This window comes from Sorex fumeus, unplaced genomic scaffold (genome assembly GCF_029834395.1).
Source record: "Sorex fumeus unplaced genomic scaffold, SorFum_2.1 ptg000008l, whole genome shotgun sequence".
Taxonomy (NCBI): Eukaryota; Metazoa; Chordata; class Mammalia; order Eulipotyphla; family Soricidae; genus Sorex; species Sorex fumeus.
The window spans coordinates 70516095-70542844 of record NW_026606065.1 but is presented as its reverse complement, the minus strand read 5'-3'; positions in this window follow the sequence as shown (position 1 = coordinate 70542844).

Sequence of the window (26750 nt, the reverse complement as noted above, 5' to 3'; positions counted from 1 at the left end):
AAGCTTTATATAACTTTATATGACTGATATTGAAGTTTGTTCTGAAGTTTTTATTATATACAGTATAATTTATATACTAAAATTTCAGAATAATGACAATTTAGTACCTCTGATCTTTCCTATTTTTATCTTTGCTTTATCTACTAATATTTAAGATGCACAAAAATTAGCTGATTCAGAACCACGATAATAAAATTCTCAGTTATGTTTACTTATATTGGGGTTTTGATTTGCTACTACCCTTTTTACTTATTTTTTAAATTAATTTGGCTGGTATAAATTTGTTTTATTAAAACACATATGAGCACCATAAATAAATATACACAATTTTCTGAAAACTTTCCAATTACATGAGGTATTCCAGATGTTCCTCCTCAGAAATCATGCTGCCTCCATTCAAGAAGTTAATTTAACGTAGGAAACAAATCAAAGCTAATTCTATATAAAAACACATTTTTACTTAAAACACAGGCTATGTTAGAGTAGAAGAAAATGTATTCTATTTATGTGGGAACCAGTATTTCAGAATTACAAGTTTAACAGGCAAACAACCATCTCAGAAACTACCTGGGATCCAGAAGAAACATGCTGAGTAGCCAGGCATTTCCTGTTGTTATCAAGGTAATGAGTGCTTTAAAATGTCTTTTGTCTTCTTCTAGATTAGATGATAGATAGACTTCCTGGTACCACCTACAAATGATGTGAATGCCTTGATGATTTTCACAGGAAGCAAGTCAATATAATAGTTTTCTCAAAATTGAACTAATTATCACATAACTTAGTAAGGTGATGGAATTTTAGTGAAAGTTCTAATTTTTCACATGAAGTTAAATATCCAAATTAATAATTGAATTAAGGCATCATCTTTTTTTGCATCCTTGGCGTATATTCCCAGAAGCGGTATTATGGGGTCATATGGGAGAGCGATAGCACAGCCGGTAGGGTGTTTGCCTTGCACTTGACTGACCCAGTCGGCCCAGATTCGATTCCTCTGCCCCTCTCGGAGAGCCCGGCAAGCTTCTGAGAGTATCTCGCCCGCACAGCAAAGCCTGGCAATCTCCCTGTGGCATATTCGATATGCCAAACACAGTAACAACAAGTCTCACAATAAAGATGTTACTGGGCCCACTCAAGCAAATCTATGAACAACAGGAGGACAGTGCTACAGATTGACTGTCCATATTGTTTTCCAGAAAAGCTGGACTAGTGGACATTCCCACCAACAGTGAAAGAGTGTCCCTTTTTAACAACATCCACTCCAGGACTGGCTGCTTTTGTTCCAATGAATGTGTGCCAGTCTCTGTGGTGTGAGATAATATCTCGTTGCTCTTTTGATCTACCTCTCCCTGATGACTAAATGACATATTGACCTATATGTTCATTGCAGCACTGTTTACAACAGCTAAAATCTGGAAGCAACCCAAGTGCCCTAGAACAGATGATTGGTTAAAGAAACTTTGGTACACCTACACAATGGAATACTATGCAGCTGTTAGGAGATTTAAAGTCATGAAATTTTCTTATAAATAGATAGACATGGAGAGTATCATGCTAAGTGAAATGAGCCAAAAAGAGAAGGACAAACATAGAAGGACTGCAATAATTTGTGGAATATAAAATGATATAGCCTGAGGCTGACACCTAACAATAGTAGATACATGAGACAGGAGGATTGCTCCATAGCTGGACGCCTGCCTCATGATGAATAAAGGGAAGAAGGCAACTGGAATAGAGAAGGCATCACTAAAAAAATGATGTCTTGAGGAACCAGTCGGGATGGGAGATGTGTGCTGAAAGTAGTTAATGTACCAAACATGATTGATGTCTATCAGTATCTGCATTGCAAACCATAATGCCCCAAAGTAGAGAGAGTATAGAGAATATTGTCTGCCTTGAAGGCAAGGGAAGGGTGGGAAAGGGGGTATACCGAGGATATTGGTGGTGGAGAATGTGCATTGGTGGAGGGTTGGGTGTGTGATCATTGTGTGACTGTAACCCAAACATGAAAGCTTGTAACTATCTCACGGTGATTCAATAAAAATTTTAAAAAGTCATCATCTTTATTATCATGATATATATCTATGATGTAAATATGCTAAGAGTAAGTTTGAAAAAAACATAATGACTGTGTTCTATTTTAAACTGGGAATCCCCTTAAAGACAATCATCATTAACAATAGCACTAGCCATTTCAATTAAGCACTAGTGCAATTCAAAGACTGTTATCAGAGCTCGAGAAATAGTAGATGGTGTAATATTCTATCCTTACACACAGCCAAGGCTGAATTCAATCCTCAACCACGTGTATGTCCCCCAAGCAATGCTAGGAAACAGATCTGTACAAAGAGTCGGAAAAAGTACTGAGCACGTCTGGATATGTACCCAAATTCAAAACAAAAAGATAAAACTTGATTATCATGTAGTTATTCCACATCAAAAGACATGTGAGTTGGCATATATGCTAAGAAATACCTAAAGGGGAGATTATCTATACACAAAATTTATACAGCACATGATAAGATTCCAGAAAGAGATTTAGCAGGACTGAAGAGAAAGAAGAGGTAGGGATTTGCCTTACATGTAGCCCACCTGGGTTTGATCCCCATCACCCAATTTGAATGCCTGAACCCTGTCAGGAGTGGTCCCAGTACACTGAGCTAAGAGTAAGCTCTGAGCACAGCTGATGTGGTTCACCATTGAAAATTAAATAAATAAATAATTTAAAGCTACTTTATTACTATGAAAAAGTACCTAGATAAACTAAAAAAGTGGACAGACATCAGGCATATTAAGTGTATCATTTGAATCTATAAGAGTCTACATGGAAGAAGCAAGTGCCTATAGAAAGTATGCAAAGGGAATAAACCCTTTAACTTTTATGACAAGAACGGAAGTTTAGCAAATAAGGGTGGTCTGTTACTGGAATGAGCAGTATAGTAGGAAAGAGTGGACTAGAAAGAATGTAGTAACAGTGGTGGAGGTGTTTTGTGTTTTGGTAGTGAGTGTGATACAGGAACACTGAATGCCTGAAGCATAAACATTACTGTTGAATAATATGATTCAAGTTTCCTTGATAAATAGTAATAATAATAATAATAATAATAATAATAATAATAATAAAAGCCTTCCCTGCAGAGAGGACTCACTCTGTTAATATATATAGTGGATCATCTTGTGATGTGTGATGAGTTGTCTTGTTAAAGTCTGAAATTTTGACTAATAGATAAATACATGCCTTTTTTTATAGTTTTAGTTTTGTTTTGCTTTTATATTACAAATATTTCTTATGATCTATTTTTTATACTTAGATTGTAGCTCACTTCAATTACTGTCTTTTTTGTTGATATATTTAATAACTTTTAGACTTGAAGATTATAAAGTGCCAAAGTCATTAGAAAAACATTAAGATCTTGTTACCCAAAAAGGGTAATAAGTTGCATTTTATCTCATACTTACTCTACAGAGGGCTGGAGCGATAGCACAGCGGTAGGGCGTTTGCCTTGCACGCAGCCAACATGGCCGACCCGAGTTTGATTCCTCTGCCCCTCTTGGAGAGCCCGGCAAGCTACCGAGGGTATCTCGCCCACACGACAGAACCTGGCAAGCTCCCCGTGACGTATTCAATATGCCAAACACAGTAACAACAAAGTCTCCAATGGAGACATTACTGGACCCGCTCGAGCAAATCGATGAACAACGGGAGGGCCTTTACCTTTTCCTTTTACTCTACAGAAATTCTTCTAGTTCTTCTTATTATTTTTCCACTAACCTAGTTAGTATCAGGATGACTTCTGAGTCTAATAATATCCTAATAGGAGAGAATTTTAGAATTAACATAAATAAACCAGTGGATTTAATGAAGAAGAAGAGAAGACAGAGAATCTTTCCTATTCTTAAACAGTCTAGCCTCTTCATACATTCTAGGCACGTATTGACTTATTAAATGTATTGCTTATTCTTCACAAAACTCATTGTATTTAGCAGAAAAATAGAAGTTATATTTTTAGATTATCTGTATAGACTATCTGTAACAAGACCATGCTCATAAGTGAAAAGATAAAGGGGGAGATTAATCCCCAAGGAAGGTTGTTTTTCCATTTTAGTTCCCCAAAATTCACGATTTAATTCTTTAGCTCTCCAGACTGGCAAGGGATTTTTCTATTTTAATATTGTCAACCTGAGTTGTCATTAGCAGCACTGCATAGTTATCACTGAGTGAAGCAAAGCTTTTCTGATCTTTAAGTTGGTTTAAGTACTATTTCAGTAGAGGACAGGCCATTATTGCTAACAGTCAATGAAGATAGGAACCAAAAGATATCAAAAAGCAGTGCTTTACTGAGTGCCTTATTGTTTTCTAAGGGTTGTTTACAATCTAAATTCAAATATTGACAGCATGATTCCTGAAACAATTTTGCAAAAGTGGGACAACACATTCGTTTATACCTTAAGAGGTACAATTTAATTCTCTTTTCTTTGAGTGTCAATTACCTATTTCTAGTAAACAATATGATGAAGTGATTGTATGCCATTTCCAAGGTTAGGTTATGGAATACTTCAACCTTTCTCTTGAGTCTCTTTATAAAACCCTTTTCCCCTCTACTTCCTTTCCCTCCTCTATTTCTTAATATCATGTGTTGGGAGAAAAGCCCCATTTGGTCTGCTTTGAAGTGCCACACTGATCCCTGAACTACAGCTGATCAGATGTTCACAGATCACTCAGGAAGCCTGCTGCAATGCATACTTATCTCCGGTCAATGCAACCATGGGGCAGGGCATATCCGGCAGATGTGCAATGACAGTTTATCCACTGTAATCACACAGGAAAGGTGTAACCCTACCTATAGAAAACATACGTTTGTTCTGACCACTGTGATATGTGACCATTTGCATTTCTCCCCTGTATGCCCAAGCCTATATAAACTATATAGGTGTGAGACCTGGGGCTGAGATCTCCAAGCCTGCTCTGTTTGGGACTGGGCCTCCTCCACCCAAATCCCCCATCTTCTGGTAGCTAGACAGTTAGTTACACCCACCAACTGCCTTGTAACCCCATCAACGGCCAAGATCCAAAGACTGAAAAACCAAGCTCCCGGAAGAGAACAGCTCAGAGTCTCCTGCCCCCATGCCTGGCTGTCCTCACAGGACCCCTTTAAGGAGGGCGGGTTGAGTTTCTCTCTCTGCCTTGAGCACAGCCCTGGCAGCTAAAGACCTCCAGGACCCAGCAACAGCCATCCTGAGACCACTCTCCACATGCTGGGACAAGCCTCATGCATGAAGAAACCTGCAGAGGAACTCAGGTGTGCTGGACCCGGGGCTGAGATCTCCAAGCCTGCTCTGATCAGGACTGGGCCTCCTCCACCCAGATCCCCCATCTTCTAGTAGCTAGACAGTTACACCCGCCAACTCTCATGCAACTCCATCAACAGACAAGATCCAAAGACTGTAAAACCAAGTTCCCGGAAGCTTGACCTCTTATTGTCTAATTCTCACTCTCAGAGAACCCAGTAGGCTACTGAGAGTATCCTGTCCACATATATATGCCTGACTGGAAACACCTGTAAAAGGTGAATAGAGGCTGCCCTGAAAGCCTCAATCCCTCATGGAGAGCCCGGCAACCTACCAAGAGTACCCGCCACATGGCAGAGCCTGGCAAGCTACTTGTGGTGTACTTAATATGCCCAAAACATTAACAATGATGGTCCTCATTCCCCTGATCCTGAAAGAGCCCCCAATATGCCATTGGGCTACACTAGCACGTGATAGGAACAAATGGAGACGTTACTGGTGCCGGCTCAAGCAAATCGATGAACAACGGGGTGATAGTGATAGTGATATAAGCTCTGCTGGTTGCTTAGTAAAGTTGGAACCGCTTGACATGACCCCCACCGTGCTTGTAAGCTCATTTCTCGGTGGTAGAGGCATCGGCATAGGGACATGCTCTTTTACCTGGACCCCTCTCTTTATGGGGAGAGATTCTTGGTTTGGTCCTCAGGCCTCTATGTGACAGCCCCTTGCAGGTCAAGGGTACCTGCTTGAGAGAGGACTGGGGAGAGACCCCAACAATCTCACTCTGATCTAAAGCACTCAGCTAATAAGTAAAGCACCCGAAAATACTTAGAGGCAACATCTAACACTGCTGGGAGTGGGAGGGTTCATAATTATGCTGGATTCAAGCCCAGGGCATCGGTGGCATAGTTTCAGCTACATGACAGACACAAACCTTAACATTTGATCTTTTTCTCTAGCCCTACTCTCTTGGTTCTTTTAATGGGAAAACTAATTTTAAGATTTTACTGTTTTACACTGTCACTGTCACTGTCCTCCCATTGTTCATCGATTTGCTCCAGCGAGCCCAGTAACATTGTGAGACTTGCTACTGTTTTTGGCATATCGAATACATCACGGGTAGCTTGCCAGGCTTTGCTGTGCTTTACTCTTAGTAGCTTGCCGGGCTCTCCGAGAGGGGCAGAGGAATCGAACTAGAGTCGGCCATGTTGGCTGTGTACAAGGCAAATGCCCTACCTGCTGTGCTATCGCTTCAGCCCAGTGTTTTACACATTTTTTAAAAAATAGTTTAAGTTCTAAATTTCAATAGCTCCAAGATCTTTTATCCTCTCTTTTACTATTTATTTATTAGTTTATTTTAGCAATAACACAGCGGGTAGGGCATTTGCCTTGCACACTACTGACCCGGGTTTGATTCCTCTGTTCCTCTCGGAGAGCCTGGCAAGCTACCAAAAGTACTCTGCCCACTTGGCAGAACCTGGCAAGCTCCCTGTGGCATATTCTATATGCCAAAAACATTAACAACAAGTCTATACAATATAAAAGTATAAAAACATACACTGAAAGTAGCTAAAAAAAATTAGGAATAGCAAAACCCCAGACAAGGATATTTGCCTGTTTTTCTCCCCCATCCACTCTGAGTTTAAAGATTTGTACAAGCTCCTCATTAGGCCATATATTAAGTTTACTGTAGATAAGATGAAATTTAGGACATCAGTTAATGAAGGACATCAGTCAAGAAAGAATGTATTGTTTTTCTGGAGCTCATCAGTTTGCAAACCAAGCATTTTATTCTTCTATTTTCATTGTAAAACCTCTACTTTGTATCCTGCAGTTAAGTTGGTTGTTTTGAGGGTATGGGTCTTAAATCTTCCAATTTACCAGCATGATGCCAATAAAGCTTGGTCTCTAGACTCATAACCAAGTCTCTTGTCTCATCGGACCTGGAGAAGCAGTGGAGACAAACTATTAAGACCACACTGTACTTTTTTTTAATATAAAAGGCGGATTCTAGCAATTATTTCTAATTCTGGACTACAGAGTACGTTGTTCAGTCATTTACATTTATTTATTTATCTTACTGGTTTTAAATTACTGGAAGATTTCCTAGATGTTACCCTTTGGCCTTTCAATTATACTTATTTGAAAAGTCTATGTTTAAAACTTGTCAACAGCTGTAGTCTGTCTGTAATTATGTTCAACTTATGGTTCATATCATGAATACAATCTACATTCATCTGTCTTGGGAGGCCTTTCCTAAGGCAACTCAGATTTTTTCAGATATAAGCCTCAAATTCTTTAACTGTTGGTCTAACTGGAGACATTATGAAAGACCAGCAAAAAAAAATTGATAATCTATTTTTCAGGATAACTAGTGTTCTGAATCTATGTCTCAGACCTAGTTTTTTTTTCTTTGATAAATTAAGCTGAAAACTGTTTCAAAGAAATTTTCTACCCTTGAGAAGGTTGGAAAAATGTAGACTGGGAGTTGGAGGGGAGGAATCTATAAGCCTAACTGACATGAATGCTGATTTTCTTATTTCTTATTTTTTATACCTTTTTATTTCTGGACTCTAAGACTGTAAATTTTGGCTGCCCACGTTGGTTTGATTTCTTATTAAGGTATTCTTTATAAAATCCAAAGTTCAACTCATATTCTTCTGATAAGTCATCAACACTATTGCATCCTGTCAAAGGTCAAATCCACCGTGAAATTATCAGTGCCCAGGACACTTTTTGAGCATAGCAGATTATATGTTAGCTCATTCTGTTCTGATAACATATAGTTTGCAGCATATATTCTTAAAAAAATACTTTGGACAAGAAATTTAAAGTTTTGATAAATAAATTATGATTTTATTTAGTAACGAAAGATCATATAAGAAATATGTAGTGAGAAATGCATTTTAAAAATATTGAAATGAATTGATTTTATCTCTAAAACTATGAAACATATTATTAATATTAATGATGTGTCTGTCTCAAGGCTGAAAATATAGGGAGTTTACATTGCACGTGGCTAACCCAGATTTGATTCACAAAATCCACTGAGTGCTATCAATAGTGATCCATAAGCACAGAGCCATGAGTAAGCCCTGAACACTACTGGGTGTGGTCTGAAATATTAAATAAACAAACAAACAAATTATAAGATTTAACCATGAGGACTTGAAATTTCTGTAAATTATAGGCAATTTTATTAATATTCAACTACAAATCCAACTAAAATATTTTTCATTAGTCAAATCAGAAAAATTCTCAACTCAAATGTTTCAGATGGTGAAATCTACATTAAAAATTATTTTAGGTAAATGTAAGTGAAGAACAGAATTGAAGATTGTTAATAAGTTACAAATATTTTATCGAAATTAATAGAAAATGGAAAAACAACAAAAGTTGCATACAAAAGTATATTCTAATGAAACTTCCTCCCATCAAATGCTACATCGTGAACATTTAAGTGCTAAGAAAATTATAATTCAAAATGTCCTTTTTCAAAGGAATATAAAATTAGAGACAACCATTATAAAATAAGACAGAATGGAAGTGAAATATGCTGAATTGATCAAATAAAACTTACCTCCGAAGTGATAGATATAGTACAGTGTGTAGTGTGATTGCCTTATTTTAATTTATTTATTTTTTTATTAGTGAAACACCATGAGGTATAGTTTTAGACTTACAAATTTTTGTGCTTGGGTTTCAGTTATACAATGAATCATTGTGATTGCCTTTTAAACAGTCAATTTAGGTTCAATTCCTGGTATCCTATATGGTCCCCTGAGCTTCACCAGCTATGATTCCTTAGCTTAGAACTAGGAGTAAACCTTAAGCACCACTGGATTTGTGACCACCAAAAAAAAATTTACTTTCAAATTTATTTCAATAGGGCATGGAGAGTTCAAGAGGGTCAGCAAGTGTTTTGTGTGGGAGATAAGGATAAATTCCTGGCAACTCCTGGTCCTGAAAACACCACAGAGAGCAACTTCCAAGCACAGACCAGGTATTAACCCGAAAGCACCACTGATCTTGGTCCAAATAATAAGAGGAAAAATAATGCATTCAATGATTATATAATTGTATCTGGGGAATTTGCTAATAAAGAAATTTACAAGTGAAAAAAATAATTAAGGCTATTTTTTTTTCACCACAAAGTCATTGAAACGAAGACATTAATTTCAAACATATGGAACTTACCTACTTAAAATGACAAATAAAACATTTATATAATGTCATGAAATAGTGATAAAAATTCAAATTGACTTAGATAAAAGCAGAGCCTTGTGAATATAAAACTGACTGAAGTATAACAAACAACATGTCAGTGTATTTAATGGAGTGCCACAGGGATCAGTGTGAGGGCTGATCTTAGTTAACAACTTAATTAATGATCAGGAAGATGGAGAAAACAGCGTTAATGAAATTTGTAGCTGATATCAAATTGGAAGCTTTGCCAACACCAATTAGCATAACAAAATTATTTTAAAAGGAAAGTTGGAAAGGTTAACATTACCAAGAAGAAAATAAATCATATGCTTCTATTGATAGAAATATAATATCTGGGAAACATTGAGGGGGAGGGATCTTAATATTTTGATCTAAATTATAATAATGAAAAAAGAAAATATAAAATTTTCAGAAACTTGATAAATAGTAAACAGAATATTCAAATTTAAAAAATTGGTCAGTTCTTCGGAGTGAAGTACACGAATACCTAATAATATTTTTCCAAATGAAAGTTCGATGTGCATAGCTCAATAGTACAATAGAGAAAGCAGTATAACTGCCATGAATTTAATACTAGAAACAATAATGGTTTTAAAGGATTTATGTACGTTTGACAGAAATGAGGGTCTGGAGAAATGCTAACAATTAAGTTTAACCATCACAATCAGATTTAAGTTGTAAGAGAAGCACATTTGCATAAATGAATGTATTTGTAACATAAGTAGAATTAATTTTCAAGGAATCTTGATAGCTAAATTCCTAAATAGAATATTAAAGCCCAACATTTCATAATTTAGTGAAATAATTATTTTAACTTATTGTTAAAGACAATAAAAATTAGTATTTCAAATTATAAAAGATCATTTTGGACATGCAATTTTATTTTTATCTTTATTTTTTTGCTTTGTTGGTCACACCTGGTGATGCACAGGGGTTCCTCCTGGCTCTGCACTCAGGAGTTACTCCTGGCGGTGCTCAGGGGACCATATGGGATGCTGGTAATCGAACATGGGTGGGCCATGTGCAAGGCAAACCCCCTACCCGCTGTTCTATTTCTCCAGCCCTGCAATTTTATTTTTTTCTTCAAAAAACATAATCTTTTGTAAATGGAACAAATATATAACTTTGTAAGCATATTTTTAAGGTAATAAAGATATTTTTGTGGGAGACAAAATATAGTTGCTTGAGATACATCAAAAAGGAAAATGATAAGATTTGAGAGATAATGCTGGAGTTAGATTGCTTTCCAGTCATACAGTTGATGCTGGCAGTTTCTATGGCATTATTTCTAATAAAAGAAATAATAACAGAGAAAGGAGTAAGTCCTACCTCAGTACCTTCAGTTGCTGCACCCCCCCAAAAAAAACAATAAAAAAAAAACCCAAACATTTTTAATCTTTATTTTTGAGACCACACACAGTGGTGCTTGGAGAACCATAGCTACTAGGGATCTTGAGCTTCCTGTATACAAAATATGTGCTCCAGTTTATTAAACTGTCTTCCCATTCCCTTAAATTTAATTATATTACTGGATTTTATTTAATGAAATGCCTCGACTGTTAGTCTAAAACAGAAATTAGAGAACTAAACTTCTAGAACAGGAAGCATTTATAACTTAATTGTGGTAAAGTAGTCTCAATAAATGATGACATAAAACCTTGAATATAAAACTCAATTCACATTTTTATAAATGCAAGGTATGAGGAATAAGGGTTAATTGGCTGGAGAGATAGCATAGTGGGGAGGGAATTTGCCTTGCATGATGGATTTGACTCCTCGGACCCTCCCAGAGAGCCTGGCAAGCTACTGAGATTATCCCGCCCACTCGGTAGAGCCTGGCAAGCTCCCCGTGGCATATTCAATATGGCAAAAACATTAACAACAAGTCTCACACTGGAGACGTTACTATTGCCCACTCGTGCAAATTGATGAACAATGGGAAAACAGTGCTCCAGAGCTACAGGGCAAAAAGAAATTAAATAATACAACAACAACAAAACAGAAATCTATTAGTTTAGAAAGTCAGAAATAAAGACTTCAATATAGAATATTCAGAAGTCTTAACTGCAGATTCACCCCAACCTTCCCAGTGAATGTATATGCAAATTAGAAAATAAATACGTCAGTCTGGAGTCAAGAATAAAAAAAATATGAAAAGGAGGGTGGGAGCCATGATACAGCACGTAGGGTTCTTGCTCGCTTTGCATATGACGAACCCGCATTGAATCTCCAGAACCCCATATAGTCCTCCCACCCAACCAGGAGTGATCCCTGAGTGAAAAGTTCAACAGCCAGGAATAAATGATGAGCAAAATCAGTTGTACCCTGCCTGCAAAAAAAATTAAAAAATTAAAAAACGAGGAGCTGGAGAGATAGCACAGCAGGTAAGGGTATATGCCTTGCACACATCTGACCCAGGTTCGATTCCTGCCATCCCATATGATTCCCTGAGCACTGCCAGGAGTGATTCCTGAGTGCAGAGCCAGGAGTAACCCCTGTGCATTGCCGGGTGTGATCCAGAAAGCAAAATAAATAAATAAATAAATAAATAAATAAATAAATACATAAAATAAAATAAAGTGGTTTTCTTTAAAAAAAAATTAAAAAACGATAAGATATCTGGACATAGAAAATACTTAAAACTGAGTCTTGAGTCTAATTGAGCATGGAGTGTTGAGAAATGAAATATGAGTCCCAGGACAACACTCAGAATGTTTTTGAAGTCTGTGTATATTGGTATCAAATAGGTGAACTATAGAGGAAAAAGAATGAGATACATGTTAAACTCTGACCTTGTATAAGCTATTTCATTAAATTTTATGAAATGAATTTGTGGTATAATTCCTGCGTAGTACATCCTTGTTGTCTAACTATTGAAGCAAGTTTTAGAAGCAACTTATGTGAGAGGGGACAACACTCAATGAACATGTGGAGGAAAAAAAAAAAGAATATGTGGACAAACATTTAAGTATGCTTAAAGATCTTAAAATGAGAATAGGTAGATGTTCTCTATCAGAAAGTTAAAACGTCACGGTATTGAAAGATAGAAGAAGGAGGGATGAGGCATAAAATCTCCCATAGAAAGAAACCTAAGAAAATAAAACAAAATTATATGCCATTCAACCTAAGTGTAAATTCTAATCAGCATGGCTCTATTTTTTTTACAAATTTTTATATGATGAATGTAAATTTAGAGAATGCAGAATTTATATGGAAATATCGTGATGAATGTTATAGAATTTTGGTTATTAAGAATATATTCAGAATAGCATTTGCAATGTTTTGCTATGAATTTTATGACACATGGAAAAGAAGAATAATGACTGATATATTCTGTCCTCTATAACCTTAATACCATACGTTTTAAGTATGAGCTAAAACACATATAATAATTTAAGCTAGAAAGAGGTTTGTTATTTTATAGGTCTTAAAATTTTATACAATAATTCGGGGCCAGAGCAACAATACAACTGGCAGGGCATTTGCCTCCCACAGAGCCAACCTGGGTTCGATACCTGGAATCCTAAATGGTTCCCTGAGCACTTCCAGGAGTAACTCCTGAATGCAAAACCAGGAGTAAGCCCTGAACATCACCAGATGTGACCTCAAAACAAAACAAAAACAAACAAATAGAAAAACAAAATGTTTAAAACAATTATACCATAATTTTTATTGAAAATTCTTGCTATTAGAAAACTAATCAGGTGCCTTAATGATAAACTATTTTTACCACCTCTCCTATCCCAGTCTGGTGGAAATTTTGCTCCAAATAAGTGTTTGTTTATTACTAAAAAAACAAATGCAGTATAAGTGCAGATTCCCTTCATCACCAAAATCCTAAATCTCTCTAGTACGCTCATAATTTTCCTCCAAATAAACTAAATTTATACCTATTTTGGCTTTTATTACTCTCCTGAAACATAGGATGTAGATTTTAGGAAAAGGGGGGGAAGCTGGATTATTCAATGAAGTGTTGGTTTTTGTTTATAATTTATTTATAAGCTCATTGTTAAGTTCAGTCACCATGGGGATGGTTAAGAAGGCAAGTAGTTTAAGACAGGAAGATGATTGAAGTGGAAGAGATACAGTTCTTAATAAAGCCAGTATCTACAGTATATTAGTGGGACCCAGGACAGAGAGGTACTATGAACAAGACCATTGAGTGTGGAAGGCATAAGAACTAAAATATTAGATTATGGAAAAGGTCAATTCATTGTAAAGACTTTGAAATTATTAAGTGTATGACAGCAACTCTTGTGAGGCTAATAGTGAACTAGATAATTATGTTTTTGAATGATTAGGGTTAATGATCTAGTGTTTATTTTTGTAACCATAATAAAAAGGATTAATAATAAATTAGCAAAGGGTAAATTCTAAGATAATAAATTTCAAAAATGAGAGTGTGATGAGACCATCCAGAAAATCTCTTAGAAATGTCAAAGACTATCAAGAAGTCATCTATGGCGTAGGGAATACTACAGACAATAAGGAAGGCCTTAAAAGGAAATGCTTTAGTTGTCTTTCAACCCAATTTCTGAACTGAGTTATGGGTGCTTTACAAAACCAAAAAGCATTTCTCAGACACCATCAGAATGATAAAGACTTCAATTTAATTTTGATAGAATCTAAGTAAAACTTGAAAAGGATTCCAAAAGTTGAGGGTCCAATTCCTATACTGTCAGCCATTGTATTCACAGTCACAACAGCCAGAAAAGTCTAACACACCAGCATTTCCAACTTCAGATAAAAGACCCTCTGTTCTCTCTTTAGTCTTTAGATGATGATTGCTAACCAGTATACAATGATCAGAAATATGATTACTGTGACTAAATTTATGCTAAATTAGAGGGTTCAACATCCTTCTCCTCAGGTTCAGTTTCTTTCCTCAAATGATTCAAAGAACTGAGGGAACCGGTTTACTCAATATATTATCTATTTATTCTAAAGAAGATTAAGCAACACCAAGTAGAATAGATAGATAGTACAAGAATGGGGCAAAACATGCAGAATATCTCTAGGCATTCTGCTTGGCAGCTCTCCCACATTCTTCACATGACACCAATCCAAAGACTCATCAAGATCCCTACTTTGAGGGCTTTTTCAGAGGTCTCATTACATTGGTATAAGTATTAAGTCCTTGGGACATTGGCAATTGAATTCAACCTTGATTCTCCAGAGGTCATCATACCAAAAGCCCCACCCTCTATTCAATTGGCTTAAACCCCTTGCAAACTGTTTACACATGTAGGTGTATCCCCAAACAGTTGCATTTATATTTATTGATAAAACAATAGGTGTCTTTAACACCTTTTACATAGCTACATATAATTCTTATATTTTTATAATTTTTAAAATAATATTTGCATTATGTAAAAAATATCAAAGCATCATGATTTACATAGTTATTCAGAGCTGAGTTTCATATGTAATGTTCTAACACCAATCTCACCACCCATGTTGACATAGCATCACCAGTTTCCTTATATTCCTTCTCACCACCTACCTTCTCCTTGACAGACACATTTTTGCATTCTTATTAGTTAGAATTCTATGCTTACATTATTGTTAGCTCTGTAATTTAAATACATACCCCCTATCTCTATACCACTGACATGCTCAAGGTCTCTTACCCCTATCCATGTTACTTAACATCTATCCTTCTCATCCTAAGCCTTCCTCGGTTGTCTTTCCTTTCTTTTCCTCATGTCTATACTCTTACTACCTAGGCTGGAGCCATAGCACAGCGGTAGGGCGTTTGCCTTGCACACAACCAACATGGCCGACCCAAGTTCGATTCCTCCGCCCCTCTCGGAGAGCCCGGCAAGCTACCGAGAGTATCTCGCCTGCACGGCAGAGCCTGGCAAGTTCCCCGTGACGTATTCGATATGCCAGACACAGTAACAACAAAGTCTCCAATGGAGACGTTACTGGGACCGCTCGAGCAAATCGATGATCAACGGGAGGGCCTTTACTTTACTTACTTTACTACCTAGGCTGGAGCAATAGCACAGCTGGTAGATCATTTGCCTTGCACACGGCCAACCTGGGTTGGATTCCTCTGCCCCCCTTGGAGAGACCTGCAAGCTACTGAAAGCATCCTGCCTGCATGGTAGAGCCTGGCAAGCTCCCCCTGGTGTATTCGATATGCCAAAAACAGTAACAACAAGTTTCACAATGAGACGTTACTGATGCCTGCTGGAGCAAATCGATGAACAATGGGAGGACAGTGCTACAGTGCTACTACCTAGGGAATCCTTAGGTTTGACTGCTGTAAGCAAGAAAATTCAGATCAAAATAAAATAGTATGAGCAATATATTGCTTTAATTTTGATGATATACATGTACACTAATAGATAAAAGTAAATATATATTTGCATTCATGTGTTTTCAAGAAACCACAGCAGCACAAGTGAAAAAGCTAACTGTAAGAGAAATAAGTTCATTTTGCTTTGTTTGATTTTGAGCTACACCTGACAAGCGCTACTCAGTAATTGCTCTTCATGGTACTCAGGGATCCATATGGGAAATGGAGGCTAGGACCCCGAACAAATACCCAGGTAGGGTAAGACAGATGCCCTTCCTCCTTTACTGTAATTTTAACTTAAGAAAGAATCCGAGGGTTTTTAGTATGAAAAATTTGGGACTTCTTCTGATTACTGTAATGAAGGAAAATTACATACATTCTGGGATAAGACTATGATTAAATATGAATGTGATCTATCTAAAAGTCATTTCACCATTTTATAATAATATAATAAATTATATAATAAATATTTTATAAGAAACACATTTATATTTACCTAACATCACAAGTTAACTTCCCTTTTAACCATCTATGAGAGTAATGAGATCAGTGCATTCACCATTTATAGGGTGTTCTCTAGGAATGATAGCCTATGAGATTGAGGGAAAGAAAGCAGGGTCAGTTAAAAAGAGGTCAATTGCAATGAAATATTTGAAAAAATCACAGCTGACTCTACTCCAAAAAAAGCTGGATGATTGTCTCAAAGTGAGGAAGGTGCCAACTTTGACTAGATAAATTATGTGTAGAGTTAAATTATTTGTTCAGAACAGTGATCATTGGTGCTACATCTTTATAGACCTTAGTTAAATGGGTGATGTCCTTACTCTGCTGTGTGATAAGAAAAATAAGCAAAAATAAAATGGAAGACAGACTAAAGTAAAGGACCTCCTGTTGATCATCGATTTGCTCGAGCTGGCCCAGTAACATCTCCATTGGAGACTTTGTTGTTACTGTGTCTGGCATATCGAATACATCACGGGGAGCTTGCCAGGCTCTGCCGTGCGGGCGAGATACTCTTGGTAGCTTGCCGGGCTCTCTGAGAGGGGCGGAGGAATCGAACTCGAATTGGCCATGCTGGCTGCATGCAAGGCAAACGCTCTACCGCTGTGCTATCGCTCCAGCCAGACTAACTACCTTGAATTTATGACATCAAGTGATTTCAAAATCATTTAACCACTTTCTTAATATTTTCTGATTCTGATTTTTTTATTGTTATTAGTGAAACACCATGAGGTACAGTTGTAGACTTACGAATTTTTGTGCTTGGGTTTCAATTATACAATGATCAAATATCAATCCCTCCACCAGTGTGCATTTTCCACCACCATGGATCCCAGTATCCCTCCCACCCCCATCCCCCCCATCCCACCCTGCCTCTGTGGCAGGGCATTCCCTTTTGTTCTCTCTCTCCTTTTGGGTGTTGTGGTCTGCAAAAGATGCATTGAGTGGCAATCATGTCCGGTTCATAGTCTACTTTCAACATGCATCTTCCATCCTGGGAGGTTCCTCCAAACACCATTTATTTGGTGCTCCCTTTTCTAGGTGAGCTCCCCTTTCCCCTAGCATGTGCAGCTGGCCTCCAAGCCATGAAGCAAAATTTCTGGTACTAATCTTGGCCACTCTTGGGTGTTAGTCTCCCATTTTGTTACTTTATGTTCCCCAGATGAATGCAGTCTTTCTATGTCTATCCCTCTCTTTCTGACTCATTTCGCTTAGCATGATACTTTCCTTATTGTACCACTTGTATGTATATTTCATGACTTCATCTTTTCTAACAGCTACATAGTACTCCACTGTGTAAATGTACCAAATTTTCTTTAACCAGTCATCTGTTCTTGGGCACTCATGTTTTTTCCAGATTCTGGCTATCGTAAAGAGTGCTGCAATGAACAAACAAATACAGATGTCACTTCGAATATACATTTTTGCCTCTCTGGGATATATTCCCAGGAGTGGGATTGCTGGGTCAAATGGGAGCTCAATTTCTAATTTTTTGAGAATTGTCCATACTGTTTTCTAAAAGGGCTGAACCAGTTGGCATTTCCATCAACAGTAAAGGAATGTCACTTTCTTGCCACATCCACACCAGCATCAGTCGTTTTTGTTCTTTTGGATGTGGGCCAGTCTCTGAGGTGTGAGATGGTATCTCACTGTGGTTTTGATCTGCATCTCCCTGATGATTAATGATGTACAGCATTTTCTCATGTGCCTTTTTGCCATCCGGATTTTTTCTTTGAGATAGTTTCTGTTCATTTCATTGCCCCATTTTTTTATGGGGTTGTATGTTTTCTTCTTGTGGAGTTCAACCAGTACTTTATATATCCTTGATATCAACCCCTTGTCAGATGTGTATTCGGCGAATATTCTTTCCCATTCTGTAGATTGTCTTTGTAGTTTGGCCATTGTTTCTTTTGAGGTGCAGAAGCTTCTTAGTTTAAGATAGTCCCATTTATCTATCTATATTTTCACTTGCTCGGCCAGTGACGTGACATCTTTGAAGATACCATTAGCTTCAATGTCATGGAGGGTTTTGCCAACCTTGTTTTCAACGTACCTTATGGATTCTGGTCTGATGTTGAGGTCTTTAATACATTTTGATCTTACTTTTGTACATGGTGTTAGGCAGAGTTCTGAAACCATTTTTTTTGTATGTAGCCATCCAGTTTTGCCAGCACAATTTGTTAAAGAGGCTTCCCTTACTCCACTTCACATTTCTTGCTCCATTATCAAAGATTAGATAATCATAGGATTGATGAGAGATGTCAGTATATTCAACCCTGTTCCATTGGTCTGCAGTTCTGCCTTTGTTCCAGTACCATGCTGTTTTAATTAATACTGCTTTGTAGTAGAGTTTGAAGTTAGGGAGGTTGATTCCTCCCATTTTCTTTTCCCCAAGAATTGCTTTAGCTATTCGTGGGGGTTATGAATTTCAGGAGTGTTTGCTCAATTTCTTTTTTTTTTTTGTAGGAGTACTGCTATTATTCAGCAACTGATTAGCTGATTGAATTGGGCATGAACTCCACCTTAATTTTTATCTATTTATTTATTTTCTTTTTATATTTATTTATTGAATCACTGTGGGGAAAGTTACTAAGCTTTCAGGTTTAAGTCTCAGTCATACAATGAACAAACATCTTTCCCTTCATCAGTTCTCATTCTTCACCACCAACAACCCCAGTATACTCCCCCTCCCACCCCTCCAAATGCCTCTGAGGCAGATGATTTCTAGTGAACTCTTCTCTATGTTGATTGCATTCATCATTTCGACAAAAAGATGCACCATTATTGTTTAGAATTTCCCCCCAAACAATCAGAATTGCTGAAAAGGCATTGTGAAATATTTTGTTTTCTATAGCTGGTTATGAGAATCATATAATGTCATGCGGCCACAATTTTGGATTTCTGCAAAGAGCCAGATAATTACGAGATTGGTTTCTGTATGTCTGGTGTTATGGCTGTGCCGGAGAGCCACTCGTGGGGGCCAACTCATAACCTCGGTAGGGTGTGAAGGACATGCCGGTACCAGCCCCCTTCCCCTTCATGAGACTGCAGTTGCCCCGTCACTGCCGGCTCATACCTGGCTTTCCTATAAGCTCTGAAGTGGTGGCCACCTTGCTGCAGGGGATATCTTTCCATTTTCTCATGCCCTCTTTTATTTCCTGAATTGGCGATTTGCAGTTTTCTTTGTACAGGTCCTTTACTTCCTTAGTTAAGCTAATTCTTAGGTACTTGATTGTCTGGGGCAGAATTGTGAATGGGATTGTTTTTTTTGTTTTATGTCACTTTCTTCTCTCTCACTGTTTGCGTATAGGAAAGCCATGGACTTTTGGGTATTGAGTTTATAGCCTGCAACTTTACTATACAAGTCTATTGCTTCTAGGAGTTTCTTGGTGGAGGTTATAGGGTTCTCTAAGTATAGTATTATATCATCTGTGAATAGTGAGAGCTTGATTTCTTCCTTTCCTATCTGAATGCCCTTAATATCTTTTTCTTGCCTAATCGCTATTGCAAGTACTTCCAGTACTATATTGAACAGCAGTGGAGAGAGTGGACATCCTTGTCTCGTCCCTGATCTTAGAGGGAAGGCTCTCAGTTTTTCCCCATTGAGGATGATGCTTGCTGTAGGCTTGTGGTAGATGGCTTTAACTATGTTGAGGAAAGTCCCCTCTATACCCATTTTGGCTAGGGTTTTCATCATGAATGGGTGCTGGATCTTGTCAAATGCTTTCTCTGAATCTATTGATATGATCATATGCTTTTAATCTTTTCTTTTGTTGATATGATGGCTTATGTTGATTCATTTCTGAATGTTAAACCATCCTTGCATCCCTGAGATGAATCCTACTTGGTCGTGGTGTATGATCTTTTTGATGAGTCGTTGGATTCTGTTTGCTAGTAGTTTGTTGAGTGTAGGATGACCTTGCTTTGCTTTGTCCTTCTTCCACAAGGAGTTTAGGTTTATCTGGTTACACCCATCACAGTGCTCCTGAGGCACTTCCATTCAATTGTGTTTATCTCTAAACAGTCTTCCCTATTCTCTCCTCCCCATCCAGTTAATCATCTTTCCCCCTAATCAGACTCTGTTAATTTGTAAGGCCAGATTCCTCAGAAATCTATGATTTTATATGTATGAGTGAAATATTGCCTTTCTCCTCTCCTTATGCCTTATGAACAGTTTACTTTAAAGCAATGCCCTTTTTGTATAGATACAGGAAGACCATTAACATTATGCTTTGTAACTTAGGATTCAATTGAATTTGAATATTATTCACTCCCGAATATCTGCTTTCTCGACTTAAGCCTCAATTGCCCGTAGTTCCTAACACCCCCAAAGCAGGGTCCCAAAGAGGGACTGAATGGACCCAGGTCATGCGGTGAGCTACCCTGGCATTAAAATTGGCCAGGCCATAATGCCACGTTTCTTAACTATAAGTTAAGAGTTTGATCATAGACAAATGCTGTCATGATCCAAAAGTAATGATGAGACGAGGATCCTGCTAGCAGTAGGAAAGACTATCTGGCCTGAGCACTATAGTCTGAGATCGAGATGGCCCTAGGAGAGCAATTCTATAAGTTTGAGATATTTCTTACTGTATCCATACAAAATGATTTATATTATATATGCTTATATGCTTGTCGGACAAGGAGAGGAGAGACACACCCATGGGATTCTGCTCTAGGGTGGGTCGTCCTGCTGAGAGAGGATCTGTCCTAGGAGCGGCTTTCCCTGAGGCTAAGAATTCTACCCCTATTGATTGTGTGACCACACCTATGTGTAATTATTACCTCAACCCCTCATGCTTTGGGATTTAACCGTACTGTAAAAGTGGGCTGGGGATCAGAAGGAAGAGAAAGGGGGTTCAGAATCCAGACTCCAGAGAAGGAGGATCAAGGGGGATGGAGAATGAAAGAGAAGGGGATGGGGGAGGAAGAAGTGGATGCAGAGGCAGAGAAGAGAGACTGGTGTGGATGGAGATAGGACTGGAATAAACTGTGACTAAGACCAACCAGTTTGGCCCTCGTTCCTTCCTTTGCCTGCCCATCACCATCAACCTCCCCGGGGTGGGGGAAGAAGGGTGAGACTACCAAACACGGGTGACAGGAGAGATAGAGCCACCGCCACTGTGTGCAGTGCCCCTTTTGTGAGTTTACACAGTTGAGGATCTTTGCATCTGTGTTCATCAGGGATATCGGCCTGTACTTCTCTTTCTTTGTGGTATCTCTGTCTGCTTTTGGTATCAGGGTGATATTTGCTTCGTAGAAACTGTTTGGAAGTGTTTTTGATATATTAATTCTGTGGAAAAACTTAGAGGATTGGGAGTAAGTCTTCTTAAAAGATTTGGAAGAGTTCACACATGAATCCATCCAGGCTGGGACTTTTGTGCTTGTGGAGACTTTTTATTACCATTTCAATTTCCTTTATGGTGATAGGTCTTTTCAGGTATTCCAGGTCTTCTTGGTTCAGCCTTGGGAGTCTGTAGGAGTCTAGGAATTTATCCATTTCCTGGAGGATTTCATGTTCCGTGGCATAAAGCTTCTCAAAGTACTCCCTGAGGAACCTTTGAATTTCTGTAGTTTCTGTTGTAATGACCCCCTTTTCACTTCTGATTCGGTTTACTGGAGTTTTCTCTCTCCCTTTCTTTGTGAGTTTTGCTAGAGGCTTATCGATCTTGTTAATTTTCTCGAAGAAACAGCTCTTGGTTTCATTGATCTTTCAGATTGTTTTTTGGATTTCCATCTCGTTAATCTCTGCTCTGAGTTTTATTATTTCCTTTCTCCTGTTCGGGTTGTGCTCCTTTTGTTGATCCTTTTCCAAGCTCTTAAGCTGCGAGGTTAGGTTATTTATGTGGGCTCTCTTCTCCTTCCTGAGGAATGCTTGTAGAGCTGTAAATTTTTCTCTTAAGACAGCTTTTGCTGTGTCCTATAAGTTTTGGTAACTCGTGTCCTCATTTTCATTTGTTTCTAGGAATTTTTTTATTTCCTCTTTGATTTCTTTTCTAAGTCACTCGTTGTTCAATAGTGCACTGTTTAATTTCCAGGTGTTTGATTTAGTTCTCTATTTTTTGTGTGATTTACTTCTAATTTCAGCGCATTATGGCCTTCACTGTCTCTTGTGACTTTCTACACTCTGAAATCGATGTGGTCTGATATTAGGATGGCTACCCCAACTTTTTTATGGGAACTATTTGCCTGTAGGATTGTTTTCCTGCATTTGACTCTGAGTCTGTGTTTGCTTTGACTATTGAGATGTGTTTCTTGCAGGCAGCAGAATGTTGGGTACAATTTTCTAATCCATCCTGTCACTCTATGTCTTTTAATCGGTGTGTTTAGCCCATTGACATTGAGAGAGATTATTGTTATGGGGTTTTGTCCCATTTTTCTGTTGATATTTGGTGTATTTGAGAGGTCTTTCTTGTCTTAAAGTAGCCCATTTAGTAGTTCTTGTAACCATGGTTTTGAGTCTCTGAAGGTCCTGAGCTGTTGTTTGTCTGTGAAACTGTGTGTAGTTCCTTCTGTTATGAATGAGAGTCTCACTGAGTTAAGTATTTTTGGTGAGGCATTCATTTCATTGAGTTTTTTTAACTATATTCCACCACTGTTTTCGGGCCATGAGGGTTTCATCAGACAAATTACCTGTAAATTTTAAGGATGCTCCTTTGTTGGAAATTTCTTTCTTTGATCGTGCTGCTTTCAGAATTTTGTATGTAAGGTTTTGGTCATTTTGATAAGGATGTGTCTTGGGGTATTTTTATTCAGATTTCTTCTAGCTGGTACCCTTCAGACCTCCTGAATTTGGTCACAGGTTTTCTTCAGCTCTGAAAATGTTGTAGCAATGATGTCTTTGACTGTTTCTTCAGGGTTTTCTTCCTATCCCTCTAGGACTCCAATAATTCTTATGTTACCCCTCTTGGTTTCATCACGATCTTCTCTTGCCATCTGTTCCCAAATTGTGAGTCTCTATTCCATTTTCTGCTCTTTTCCTGAGAGTCTCTGAACTTCATCTTCGAACTCACTGATTCTGTTCTCAGCAGCTGTTACTCTGCTGCTGAGGCCTTCCACTGAGTTTTTCAAATCGCCTCCCAGGTTTTTCAGGTCTGACATTTCCGTTTGCATTTTCCTCATTTCTGCCTTCAAATCCAATTGTCTTTTATTGGCATTGCTTTCCATTGTTTCTTTTAGCTCCCTAAGCATCCTAAGTAGCTCCGTTCTGAATTCCTTGTCAGCGAGGTTGTCTAACACTATGGTACTGTTGGTGTCTTCTGAGCTAGCTTCTTCAATAAGAAAGTTTGGTGGGCTTTTGCATTGCTTTACCATTGTGACCAGTGTGGTTCAGGCCTTCGCATTCACTGTTACTATTCTGTTTGATATGCAGAATGAACTGAAATAAGCTTAATGAATTATTGGCTAATGTGTTTCTAGTGGTTGAGCTAACCTAGAGACAGTTTCATTTAAGAGGGTAACTTATGGTTCCTATGGGATATGTAGTGGAAGAATAATTTGCGGCTGCTACACGGCCGTGGCCCTGGAAAGTGTCCCTTGGCTCTGGGCGCCAGAAGGTAGCTGTTTGAATGAGAAGTGAATGCCCAGAGAAGTTCAGCTTTGTTTCTACATGATGTGCCTCAGTTCCTGTCCCACGCAGATCAAGCGTGAAAACCGGCTGTTCTAGAGAGATCAAATTGGCTGTGCATGCCCAGAAAGAGTCTCTGGCGCTGGGCGCTAGGCGGTACCTGTTTGAATGAGGAGAGAATACCCACAGCCATTCAGCTTTGTTTGCCGCAATGTGCCTCAGTTCCTGATTCTGATGTTTAAATGATAAAAAGGCGTCTCCTCTTACACAAATATTAAACTACTTTTGTTGTTGAACTACTGGTTGTACACAATTTTGGAAAACATTAGATGAAAGCCATTCAAATAACAGTCCAATTTAAAATAGCTTTTCTATACTCATAATTTCACTTAAATTATATAAATTATCTGAGTAAAAACTTTGAAATTTATTTCAACACAACTTTTTGCACCAAATGATTTCTATATTTTTATTTATTTTACTTTTATTATAATCTTAGCTTACTTTCTCTCCCTCACTCACACACACACACACACAAACACACACACACACACACGTACACGTTATCCATTGAAAAGACTACCTTTTAGTATCAATAGCTATTTTGTTAAATGACAAACTAGATAGCTTTTATAATCTTTTTAAGTTAATAAATGATAGACTCAAATGTATAGTAATATTATGATGCTCATTCCACTTTTATTCTTAATTAAGTGCAAAGAGCTATAAGAACAGTACTATAAATTCTGTGAATTGCATCATTGTAGTAGTGTAGCACTGTCCTCCCATTATTCATCAATTTGCTTGAGTGAGCCCAGTAATGTCTCCATTGTGAGATTTATTGTTACTGTGTTTGTCATATCTACTATTGTTAAAAGATTTCTATATGTTTACATATAATGGTGTTGGTATTAACCTACTTTGTTTTCTAAAGAGATAGAACATTGAACTTAAAGAGATTTGTAGGAATTGCTTATTTTTTTTTTATAAAATGCAATGATGTCTTCGTATAAGTTTCGTCTTCTCTCATCAAAGAAAATAACATTTTGATTAAAGTTGTTTTCCAAAAGATGAGAATATTTTTAAAAAACATCAAATTTGTTTTGTTTCACATTATCCAAGGTGTTAATATGAAGCAAAATAAAATTTCCATTTGCAATAAAATGCTCATCTATTGAGGTAAATTAACTTCTCAGCTAAACAAATACTATTTAATCAGTGGTGCTTTCTGAACATCTGTCCAAGTTGGCCAGTTATGCTGTAGAATTGTATCCCTACATTTTAATTATATGCTCATAAAGAAGGGATTCTGTGGCTGTGTTGCCGATGCTTCGTTTTCTAGGCTAGCCTTCCATACTCCCTTTGCTATAATCCCACTTACACTGTGTCAGTCCTCTGTTTCCTATCTGGCATACACAAAAGGATTTTCTTGTTTGTCTCAAGCCCTTTGGATTAACCTGACTGTTCGGGATTTTGCCTTTTTTTATGGTTTACCATAGATAAAAATTCTACCCCTGTGCCAACAGTTTCTGTCATTGGAAAAATATTCATTTATGACAGAGAGAATCATTACTACAGTGACAGTATATATATATATATATATATATACATATATATATATATATATATATATATTTCCTCCTGGTCATGGGACTGTGTACATCAGTCTCTTGAACAGAAATGTTTTGAAGTGAAGTTATATTCATGGGTTGTATTATCATCATTACTTCTAATTCCTTCTAATTTTTATGGACTTTTGGTACAATTTCCATTGCTTTATCTCTGAATTCACTGATTTAATTTCCTGCTTTTTCCATGCTTCTTGTATCCTTTACCCTGTGCTGATATTGTCTTTTAATTGGGCCAGCCACCATATCCTTTAATCTCAATCTTTTTTTTTTTGGTATTTTCCTGATATTATCATATTTTCTTTGTTAAAGATTTATTCTTTTAATGTCTTCATTTCACTGGAAATCATTAGAAATTTCATTTTGAAATTTTCAGGTTGCTAACATTAGTCCTATGTATTATGAGCTCCTTTCAGGCTGCATTAGATTGTATAGATTGCATTAGGAGTTCTTAGTGATCACCAGTGGGGTGAGTTCCATGTTAACCCATCTTTCATGAAAGCGTGGATAAGGGATGGGGTTTGTGTTTAAGCACACCTAAAGAAAACAGGAATTCTTTAGCTTCACTGCCAGTGCCAATGATGTTAAGAAGACTTGGATGTAAATTAGTGCCTGACTTTCCCTCCACTGCCAAATTCAAGGAGGTCTGAAAGTGATGGGGACTTTGCAGTATTAAATTTCTCGTACCTGGATGCAATGTTGAGTTTAAAGAGTCCTAGTTAGCTCTACAGACCTTAAAATGCATTACACTTTCTACATATGTATTTGGTGACAACAATTAATTATCAATAAAATGATCCTATTTCATATTTTTTCAGTGGTAAGTAAGAGTTACCGGTTATTTTTGTGCACATGCAATAAACAAAAAAAAATGCTTATTTATATTGTAGAGTTTTATACAATCATACTTTATATTTATATCTAGTATATTTTCTTTTAAAATTTTATGTTGGTATACTTTGAGTTTTCTTTAGTACTTTTCTTCTCACTTGATAAATTGTTTACATTCACTTTCCTATTATCCAAATGTGGAAAATTCCTAAAGATACTGTAGGAAAACATTGGTTTGTCCTTTCTACCTTGCTGTAGGGAGCTTAGGTTTATTGAGTTACTCCCATCACAGTGCTCCCATTCCTCTGTGTTTATTTGTAACCTCTTTCTTTGAGCTCTGTTAACTTGTAAATGTTACTTTTCTCTTCTTCTTAATTCATTTGCATAGTTAATTCAGAGCAATGTT